The sequence below is a fragment of the Pinus tabuliformis genome, chromosome 4_2 (assembly GCF_031772625.1).
Source record: "Pinus tabuliformis cultivar Carrire ecotype Pingquan chromosome 4_2, CPIR1, whole genome shotgun sequence".
NCBI classification, from domain to species: domain Eukaryota; kingdom Viridiplantae; phylum Streptophyta; class Pinopsida; order Pinales; family Pinaceae; genus Pinus; species Pinus tabuliformis.
Window position 1 is genome coordinate 1,054,581,483 of NC_142304.1, and position 11,677 is coordinate 1,054,593,159.

Genomic DNA, 11,677 nt, shown 5'->3' on the forward strand with positions numbered 1-11,677 from the left:
CAGTACACACACGGTAAGGTAATTAATGGTCGAACGATGAGAGGTGAAGGCCGCGGTACGCCGGATCTCACAGCAGAGGGGATTAATAAGGATATGATGGCAGAGTGTAGTGGTTCACAGGCGTGCTACCGGCAGCATTTGACAACCGGAATAAGCGGTTTCCCTAAGGAAAAGAATTGGATATATACCCAAAGCTGGATGAATACCAAAGCATTGTGCGTGTTTCCAATTTGGGTAAGTGCGGAGATTTCCATCGAGCATCAACAGAGAGCAGTGAACACACCAAGTAACCAGAGAACGAGGTGCGTCCGACCGTCGGTTATTATGGAAACCAGACAGAAGTTAAGGCAGATGGAAGAGAAACAGAGTGTCGGGGAGGATAGCAGAAGCCGAAAAGGCAAAGTTATTATGCAGCAGGACCCTCCTTTTTCAGTCTGGGAAATTGAGGATGATTCGGAAGAAGACACAGCCCTGGATGCAGGAAATGATCGCAGGTACCACCACAAAAACTCGGCGGAGGAAGGAAAGGAGCAGACGAAGGCAGATTTGAATGATTTACAGGACTCGAAGGTCCGTCGCTACGGCATGAGGAAGCGTAGCTCGTCAACTGACAAGGAGCAAGACCGGGACGGAAAACGACCCAGAAGCCAAAAAGGTAAAGACAAGGTGGAAGGGGAGACTTCCAGGCGTGACCAGGGGAATAGAAGAAAGCAAAAAGAGACTGTCACCCATAGAATCCGCAGGGCCGAAAAGGCCTTTATCCGCAATTCCAAACCTGCAGTCCGCAGACTCATGCAACATCTGGAAGAGGAATCGATCCAGGAACAATCTGACGAGGAGATGGAGGAATGGGAATTTCTTATCCCCGACCCGGGTCATACTAGAGGGCGCATGTCTTTATTTAAGCAGTCGCTCCACATCTACTGGGTCATGAAGGGGCTCATGGCCAAAGCGATGGAGCAGGTGGCAAAAGAAATGGTCACTCTGGCTAAGGGGGGTCCAGACATTCGCTGCGAATTGGCCTTCCTTCGCGTTGCAATGGTCAAACAGGACGAGAAGCTGGAGGCTATCCAGCAGCTGCTGAATCGAGTTCACCCAGCGCCAGCGGAAGCAACAACTCAGCAACCTGATGGCGGCAAAGAATGATATGAGATATGTTTAGTAACTGTAGCAACTTTTTTGGTTTTAGCTTTGTACCTGTTATAGATAGTAAAAAGCATGCAGTACAGAGCAGTAGCTTTAGGCATAGTTTTAGTAAGGCTCAAGATTGTACAGTTTATCTAGCTCAGACAACCAGACTGCGGGCCTTCTATTTTTGGGCTGCTTTTAAAAATTATAGATGGAACTATGACCCGGTTTCCCCTAGAGGGCGGGCAAAGACTGATTCTGATATGATGTAATGTTCTTTTGATCGAGTAATAGAAAGAGCAACACCCTAGCTTACAAAAAAAAAAATTATTTATTTATATGTATTAGTTAGAGAGTGAATTATATTAAATTTTATAGAAAATATATTTAAAGATTATATATATATATTTGTAAGAACATGAAATAATGAACATTAAATATTTTATATATTTTCAATTTTGTTATTATTATTTTTAGTTGAGTTGAGTAATTTTTATTAATATTGTAATTTTGTATTTTTTGGATTAATAAAATTATTTTATAATTTTTTGATAGTTTATTGGAAAATGTGTAAAAATATAAAGTAAATGTGAATACAAGGTTTTATGTTCAAATTTTTCAATTATCTAATATGTGGTTGTCTGTCGGGAAAAAGGACAACTTATCTCGATGTTATATTGGTAGCTATTAGAATCAATTTTATGTCATACTAGTATGAACCGCCTAGGTACCAATTCCTCTAGCAAAACAAAAAATAAATACTACATTTAATAAAAAAAATAATTTAATAGTTTCATATTGTGATGAGATTATACCAATATAGATCCATCTTGACCATTGATGTAGCGAGAGTGGAGAAGGATCAAACCTCCTTAGGTGCAAACCTTAAAGTTTTCACCTCAACATATTTGATTCCTTTGAAAGCTTGATAAATGTGTAATTAAGATTGATCTATACTAGTTATATCCACACACACCCCATGTGTAATTTTTAATTATTTAAATTGCATTTTTGAATGTCAAAAATGGATTTAAAATGTCTTCAAAATTTACTTCAGCAATTGGATTGTGTACACTACAAAACTTAAACTTGTAATTCCAACACATATTTGCTCTATTTCAAATAAAACTAACCTAAAAATATACTTTTTTATGTTATCTCAAACAAAACTGTGAGGAAAATAAACTTAAAACTAGACACAATGTAAAATAATGAGACTACTGAAAATGTTTTAACCATTAAAAAATAATTTTTTTCAACCGCTTTAAACAATGTATATATAGTTTGTTTAATCATCTATAATATATACATACTTTATATTTAAATATTTAGTTGGAATATTTTATTTATGGACTACATTGTCCACGTTAAAATAATTTTTTTATGTTATTAAAATATTTTTAAATACACTTAAATATTATTTAATTCTCCTTAAAATATTTTATTTATGATCTATATTTAATTTTTTATTCATAATCGATATTTAACGTTTTATTCTAATAATATTTATAAGAATATTTTTTAATGTTAATAATATTTCATTTTTATTTTAAAAGAGACATGTGTCAATTCAAGGTTGAGTATAGATGGAATAACACATCTCCCTCATATTAGGTTGTAAAATAGGCGATTCGTCTCAATAATATTAATGTAATACGCCATGATACTATTTAAATTTCTTGTTTATTCCAAACTATGGTAAATAAGGAGGCTTATGGAAGCCCAATGACATTTTGATAGTAGTTAAGTAGTATGTTATGATTAATTAAATCTCAAAATTCAAAAAGGGAAGACTCGAAACGAATTCCAACTTCTAGGAAGTTAGGAACAGTTAGAGACAATTGCTCCTTCTTTTCTAGACATAAAAGGGAATCCCAGTGAAAGGAAGGGGGTTCAGCTAGTGATGAAAGAAAAAGGTTTGTCTGATTGAAAGAAGATTTCCAAGTGAGGATATCTTGAGCTGGTTTTGAGCCAGTCGATGACTTTGGTGCAGAAAGGAATTAGGGGTACATTAGACTGGACTGTAGTCCTAAGGTCTATTGCCTATTCTAAAAAACAAGTAAAGGAACGGTTACCTAATTTCTTGGAGTGGAAGCTCGGGGGAAGGAAGCAGACATCATTTCCCTTCCTGAGGTTGGGTGGAGAAGGTCTCACCCTTGTTGAATTCAAATATTAAACACGGACAGATAAGTATTTTTTATTTTGTTTTAAAGTTTAAGCCTGGATTTCTGAATGAGAATCTATACTTACTGTATCTAGTCATTGAGTATGGATTTCAAGTTTAGATAATATCATGAACTTGTAGTTCAGGTAAATAAATTATCTACTGGCATTATTTTAGAAACATAGAGTGAACTCTAATCGTATATTACTGTACTCAATATTTTATTTTAGAATTAGAAATAAGTACCTTCTCTTAACCAAGTATTTCATAAATTTGACTAAATATTATGTTGCGTAAAGCAGAAAATTAAGAGTAGTTAAATCTCTAGCTTCATGCACTGATGCATAGTTTTAAAATAAAACAAAATTAAACCCTATGTTTAATACATTTATCTATGTTATTTAGAGACTAGGTATTAAATCCGAATAGAGGAAATGGAAAACGAACCTGTATGCATTGTGTATATATATATATATATATATATATATATATATATATATATATATATATATATATATATATATATATATATATATATATATATATATATATATCAATCATAGACTTTGTACGCATAAGGAAGCTCGAATTCACAACGAAACAATGGTAGTCCTAGAGACACCTTGCTATTTCCATAGGAAATTGTAGTAAGAGGGTTGGAAGGGTTAGGGTGAGGCTGTCATTTACCAGCTACCAAGCCCAGTCCCTCTCAAAGGTAATAATTAAAATTAAAGTTTCAACTATGGGTTCATTCCTTGTAGCAACGAGAAATAAATCTATAACCGCAGATTCAATGAAATTAATAAAAGACAGGAACTCTTTAATAAGTTTTTCAAGAATAGTTGCATGCTAAAATAACCAAACAATCCAGTATAGAAAACCTTTACCATGCTCACAAAAATAATATGTCCATATTATTAGAGACAATTAATTCTAAAACTTGTTATCTTGTTCAACTGGGAACTGATAGTATATTAGTTCAAATAAGTTTGTGGATAATTCAATAAACAATTAATGGGAAACAAAGAAAATAGCTGGGCCGATAGCCTTGTCGAGGCCGGTGTAACTGAGTGGAAAATGAAAAAAGAATAACAAAGTCTGTAACAAAACTGACGCGTCCAGGGTTCGGTCGAGTACTAAATAAACCATGTACTAAATAAACGAAACAAGTTTTCATTACTGAAAATTATATTACTTGCTTGGGGAATGAATCATTTAAAAACCCTCGAAGGTCAAACCCTAGCTTTTTGGGTGCCAAGAGGGAAACCCTATTCAATTACATCATCATCGGTGGAATGATCAAAGGAATAGAACCTGACCTGTGTGTAGGATATAAGAAGAACCCTGCCACTTTCACTTGAGAATTCTTGTGAGACTTTTCCTACCAAATATAGCAATTCAAGTGACTAATTAATCACTTTATGTACACACGATAAAGGACAATGGAAAGAAAGTATAACCATAACTGATATTGGGTTAATGGAATCTTTACCCTTTTTAAAATATCCCGACCTCGGTGTCTGGGAATTGGGCTTTCTAGCCTCTGTGACCCTAAAGGAGGAACCTATAGAAAGAGAAATAATTGATCCGGATTTAAACAGGAACATAATAAAGTATAGAAATAAACACAAATACAGAGATACAGAAGAAATAGTACTTCATTTCATTAATGGAGAATACTAAAATATGCTTACAAACAAAAATGGAAATAAACTAGCTCGAGCGATGGTAGCTTATCTCTAAGAAGAGATGTGGCAGCTACATGCCTTTGAACTACCTTACAATGAGGCTCAAGGGAATTTTTATTATTGAAAAATAAGAGCAAACCCTTAACAACCAAAACCCTAACCCGAGGAGATGTAACACCAAGAGTTTATGGGCCCCATTGGGGTGAGTTGGACAACCAACTTCCCAGGGTCGCGACTTGGTCAAGATTTTTCTTTGGTACAAGCAGTTTCTCACTTTAGACCCTATATTATCTCAGCACATATTATTTATTATGGCATTTTAGACCCGATATGGTTATTTTAGACCTGATTTTTAGACCCGATATGGTTATTTTAGACCCTATTTTTTGTCTAAAATTATCTTTTCTATCGTAGTCCTTGGAGAGATCTTTCCAATGATAACTTATTGGAAATATCTCTCCGAGGACTACGAAAGAGAAGACTATTTTAGACAAAAAATCGCTCGCAGTAGATTTCCAATAAAACATCATTTAGGGCCTCAAAACGGCTCCGGAAGTTTAGGACCCAAAAAACAACTAAAAATAGTAAATTGTGCTAAAATTAAGGAAACTAAAAAACTGAAAGAAGCAATGGTGGGAGTCCAAGTGGAATTGGCGAGTGGCCACAAATATCCACCTAGATCATTCCTCCCCCCTTAGGAAGTAATGGTCCCCATTGCGTTGAGTTCCTCCATGAGATGAGGAAACTTCTGATGAACTTGGTCCCTAGTGAGCCACTTTCCCTAGGGAAGGAGTTGGCATGCTTTGACAACTCGATACAGTTGGATCTTATACTAGCGAGTGTGCTTGACCTGTGTGTCCATCATCCGATCAATTGCAGTTTGTTCCATGCAATTCAGATTTAACTCTATTGGTGTGAGTTGTTTTGTAATGTCGGATGTGTCTAGTAATGGTGGAAAGTATGGCTAAAGGTGGTCCACATTGAACACTGGGTGAAAGCCAAGGAATGGGGGAATGCTGAGCTCAAATGCATTGTCCCCCATAGCCTTGGTAATGGTGTAAGGACCATATCGAAGTGGTCTGAGTTTTCGATAGGCTCCGGTAAGGCATTCCTTTTGCAAATGCAACCAGACTTTGTCGCCCACCTCAAATTTGTGTGGCACCCGATGTTGATCATGTCGCTGCTTGTACTTGGCATTTGATTTCTCTAGAATGTCGTGGACCTACTATCGGATATGTTGGATTTGCTTAATGAAGTTGTTTGCCTTATCTGTTTCAAACTAGACATGAGCTGAATCTACCAAGTAGCTATAAATGACATGGCCACATCAATGGGACATAGTGGCTGGAATCCCAAGCCCACCTAAAAAGGGCTATGGCCAGTCAAGTTATGGAGAACCCGGTTATAACTATGCTGAACATAGGGGAGGCTCTCATCCCATGTGCATGGATGCTTTGAGTTGTACATGCATAGAGTATGTACGATCATCTTGTTGACAACCTCTGTATGGCCATCAGTTTGGGGATGGAAGGTTGTGGACTTAGTGAGTTTGGTGTCCAACATCGACCAGAGATTGGACCAAAATGTACTGAGGAACCTATTGTCCCAATCTAAGATGATAGATTGTTGGATCCCAAAGTGTACCTACACTCATTCAAAGAAGAGTTTAGCAGTTGTTTCTACTGTGATATTCTTCTTGCAGGCCGCCATAATGGCCATCTTAGAGAACTTGTCGATGACCACAAAAACACAGTCATTTCCATGCTTAGTAGAAGGAAGGCCCGACATGTAATCCATGGAGATGGATTCCCAAGGTCGACTAGGGGTAGGCAGTGAGGTATATAGGCCTTGCTTCTTGATGGTCGATTTGGCAATGGCACAGGTAGGCCTTGCTTCTTGATGGTCAGTTTGGCAATAGCACAGGTAGGCCTTGCTTCTTGATGGTCGGTTTGGCAATGGCACAGGTAGTGTAGGATCCGATGTACTTCCCGACATCCTATCGAAGATTTGGCCAGTATAAATACTTCTATAGTACTCCCACCATTATCTCGACCCTGAAATGCCCAGTAGCCCGATTGTAGTGTGCTTCCCAAATCATCTTAGCGCGCTCACTTGAAGGAACACAAAGGTGACCCAAGTGGCATAATAGGGCATCCTAGAGGTGAAAATATGGAACATGCTGACCCTCTAAGAGTGTCTGGTATGTGTGGCCGAATTCTGGGTCACTTTCATAGAGAAGTGGCCAACCAGAAGTCTCGTGCCCACAAGAGTTGAGCACGGTGGTTAACGCCATGATCGATGGTCAACTGAGGCAATCTGCAACATTATTGGTGCTGCCCTTCTTATACTTGATATTCAAATGGATCTGTTGCAGGTATGTTGACCACTTCTGATGGTGATCATTCTGCAGCTTCCCTTGGGTCTGTATGAATTGCAGGGGTCGGTGGTCTATGTGGATGACTTTTTCCTTTCCCAAAATGTAATGCTTCCATTGTTGGTAGGCCTACATAATGGAATACATCTCTTTGTCATAAGTGGGATGCTTCCAAACTGTGTCTGAAAGTGTCTCACTCTGATATGCCACTCGATGCCCATGTTGAGTAAGGACTGCCCCAATAGCATAATCAAAGGCATTTGTCTCAATCTCAAATGGTTGTTGCAAGTCTAGTAATGCGAGAGCTGGTGCCGAGCAGAGGCGATGTTTCAACTCTGTGAATGCCTTATGTTGAGGTTCAGACCAAAAGAATTTTTCTTTCGCTCCTCCCTTGGTGACTTGAATCATTGCCCAAGTGATATGAGAAAATCCCAACAAGAACATGTGGTAGAAGTTGGGAGACCCAGAAATCTGTGGAGCTCTATGAAAGTGGTTGGAGATGGCCAATCCCGAATGACTTAGATCTTGGCTGGATCCACATGCACCCCCCTTTCATCAATAATGTATCCCAGATACTGAACCTGGGTCATGCCAAAAGTGCATTTCTCCAAATTGGCACATAACTTGTGTTGCCGTTGTGTTTGGAGAACCTGTCAGATGTGGTGGAGGTTCTCTTTCCAACTCTGGCTAAAGATCAGGATGTCATCCAAGTATACCACTACAAATGAGTTGGTGAATGGCCACATGATGTCATCCATTAGTGTTACACTAAAAAATGTCACCTTGACTACTTACAGTTATTATGGCTCAAAATCAACAGTCATGCTACCCTCTTAGGCAAGTCTATGCCTCTGTTATCCATCTCAAACTCAAAGAAGAGAGAAAGTCTTGTAAAAACTTTGTTTATCTCTGGGGTCGCAGGTTCTCTCTAGCCTTACCTGCGGGGACACAGGCTATGTTCACAAAAACTGCGTCCAGGGACGCTCTGTATGTTAAAGGACAGGTGCGTCCTCCTGTAAAAGGCAAAATGCGCAAGTTTTATCTTGAGAAAGTTACTTGTGGTTACTTCTAGAACATTCTAGAGGTCGGTTTGATGAAATGCATGCGCCTCCAGTTGGTTCATGTATCTCTATAAAGAGGGAACTTATCCCATCAATAAGGGAGCTATCCCACCCATAGAGGGGGATGATCCCATTGATAGTGGACCTGAATAACCTCTTTACAGCACTATAAATAAAGGCATTGAGCCAGAAGGAGAGGAGGTTGGAGCTATACATTTTCTTTGGGTAAATGCTGCAGGATTTAGGTCTTCCATTAGAACCTTTGTGAGGAGAGATTGTCTTTACATGATTCTACTTGGAAGTGGGTGAGCTTTGTCAAAGTAGAGGAAGACACTTGATGGACCCTGGGAGGAACTTGCACAACACCAAGGCCAGGTTGTAAGAGTTTCTTTGTTTCGTTATTAATACAAACTGGTTTATTTTTCTCAATAGCTTGTGTTAATGAGTTATTTCATGTGTTCCTTGGTCTGCATGTTGAATCTATGTTTTATTATATGAAATACAAGTGCTCGGTAATTGTTTGATTGTTTGTGGTTGCAGGAATTGACTTGAAGGAAGAGCTCATCCGGATTGGCAAGAACGGACTACAACAATAGCGTTTTGGAATAAGGTAAGCCTAAACACTTGTACTTTTCATGTTGTAAAAGGTAGATTTAGAGAAAGATCACTCCATTTTGTCTTGTTTGTCGCTAGCGAGTTTATACTCCTAGGGAGGTCAGTTGTGTCAGCCCAAATGACTTTTTCCGCCACAGGTTAACTTTGAGTTATTCGTCACCAAACCATTTGTCGTGTCGTTATGTGTTCAAGAGGTCTGCAAGCAAAACTTTCATCTGCAAAATACTTGTCATCCATTCGACCATCCCTGAGTCAGTCCTTACAGCAACATTTCTTCAACTTGAACAATGATTTCGTGTTGCGGGCTTGCCTGCAACGAGTCGCTTTCTATCGACATCGACACATTATCTAGAAAGATGACTTAGGAATCGACAGTACCTTGAAGTCTGCATGCATCAATGGCAGGTTTCTCGCCTTTGACGACAGTTTACATCATTGACTTTCGATCAAAGGATTCCGTGGAGTGTTCGACATCAGAACATCTATTCACATTTCACGGGTTGTGCTTGGTACTTTGAGAACCATTGACATTACTGGTGGTCTCTCTCATGCTTGTTAACAGTTCACATCATCGACTGGTAATCAAGTGGTTTCTAACATGTTCGACATCAAATCATTTAATCACATGTTTAGAATCGTACCAATTCGGGACGTAGAAGTGAAGACCCTGGATCTAGTTTCTACCATCCAGGCTGCGAGGAGTTTTGTATTCATTATCTATGTAGACTAATCATAAACAGATGGCTGCATCCATACTGTGTCTACAAAAGTCTATAAAATGATGTACTGCAAGATCATTCCTGTATCAGAATAGTTAGTCCATTAGTTAAAGTTTTGAATCTGAGTATGGGAATGCCTACCTCAGTGATGATATAATCTTATACATGTATTTTGTGTTGAAAATTGCAGGTTCTAACCAGGTCATCCACAAGTCAATCCTTGAAATGATAAAGCGCTTCACCCTTCCTAGAATTATAAAACACCAATCTATTCCAGGCTTCGCACTTTAGGGGGCAATCTGTTACACTAAAAAATGTCACCTTGACTACTTACAGTTAGTATGGCTCAAAATCAACAGTCATGCTACCCTCTTAGGCAAGTCTATGCCTCTGTTATCCATCTCAAACTCAAAGAAGAGAGAAAGTCTTGTAAAAACTTTGTTTATCTCTGGGGTCGCAGGTTCTCTCTAGCCTTACCTGCGGGGACGCAGGCCATGTTCACAAAAACTGCGTCCAGGGACGCTCTGTATGTTAAAGGACAGGTGCGTCCTCCTGTAAAAGGCAAAATGCGCAAGTTTTATCTTGAGAAAGTTACTTGTGGTTACTTCTAGAACATTCTAGAGGTCGGTTTGATGAAATGGATGCGCCTCCAGTTGGTTCATGTATCTCTATAAAGAGGGAACTTATCCCATCAATAAGGGAGCTATCCCACCCATAGAGGGGGATGATCCCATTGATAGTGGACCTGAATAACCTCTTTACAGCACTATAAATAAAGGCATTGAGCCAGAAGGAGAAGAAGTTGGAGCTATACATTTTCTTTGGGTAAATGCTGCAGGATTTAGGTCTTCCATTAGAACCTCTGTGAGGAGAGATTGTCGTTACATGATTCTACTTGGAAGTGGGTGAGCTTTGTCAAAGTAGAGGAAGACACTTGATGGACCCTGGGAGGAACTTGCACAACACCAAGGCCAGGTTGTAAGAGTTTCTTTGTTTCGTTATTAATACAAACTGGTTTATTTTTCTCAATAGCTTGTGTTAATGAGTTATTTCATGTGTTCCTTGGTCTGCATGTTGAATCTATGTTTTATTATATGAAATACAAGTGCTCGGTAATTGTTTGATTGTTTGTGGTTGCAGGAATTGACTTGAAGGAAGAGCTCATCCGGATTGGCAAGAACGGACTACAACAATAGCGTTTTGGAATAAGGTAAGCCTAAACACTTGTACTTTTCATGTTGTAAAAGGTAGATTTAGAGAAAGATCACTCCATTTTGTCTTGTTTGTCGCTAGCGAGTTTATACTCCTAGGGAGGTCAGTTGTGTCAGCCCAAATGACTTTTTCCGCCACGACAAATTGATTGCCCCCTAAAGTGCGAAGCCTGGAATAGATTGGTGTTTTATAATTCTAGGAAGGGTGAAGCGCTTTATCATTTCAAGGATTGACTTGTGGATGACCTGGTTAGAACCTGCAATTTTCAACACAAAATACATGTATAAGATTATATCATCACTGAGGTAGGCATTCCCATACTCAGATTCAAAACTTTAACTAATGGACTAACTATTCTGATACAGGAATGATCTTGCAGTACATCATTTTATAGACTTTTGTAGACACAGTATGGACGCAGCCATCTGTTTATGATTAGTCTACATAGATAATGAATACAAAACTCCTCGCAGCCTGGATGGTAGAAACTAGATCCAGGGTCTTCACTTCTACGTCCCGAATTGGTACGATTCTAAACATGTGATTAAATGATTTGATGTCGAACATGTTAGAAACCACTTGATTACCAGTCGATGATGTGAACTGTTAACAAGCATGAGAGAGACCACCAGTAATGTCAATGGTTCTCAAAGTACCAAGCACAACCCGTGAAATGTGAATAGATGTTCTGATGTCGAACACTCCACGGAATCCTT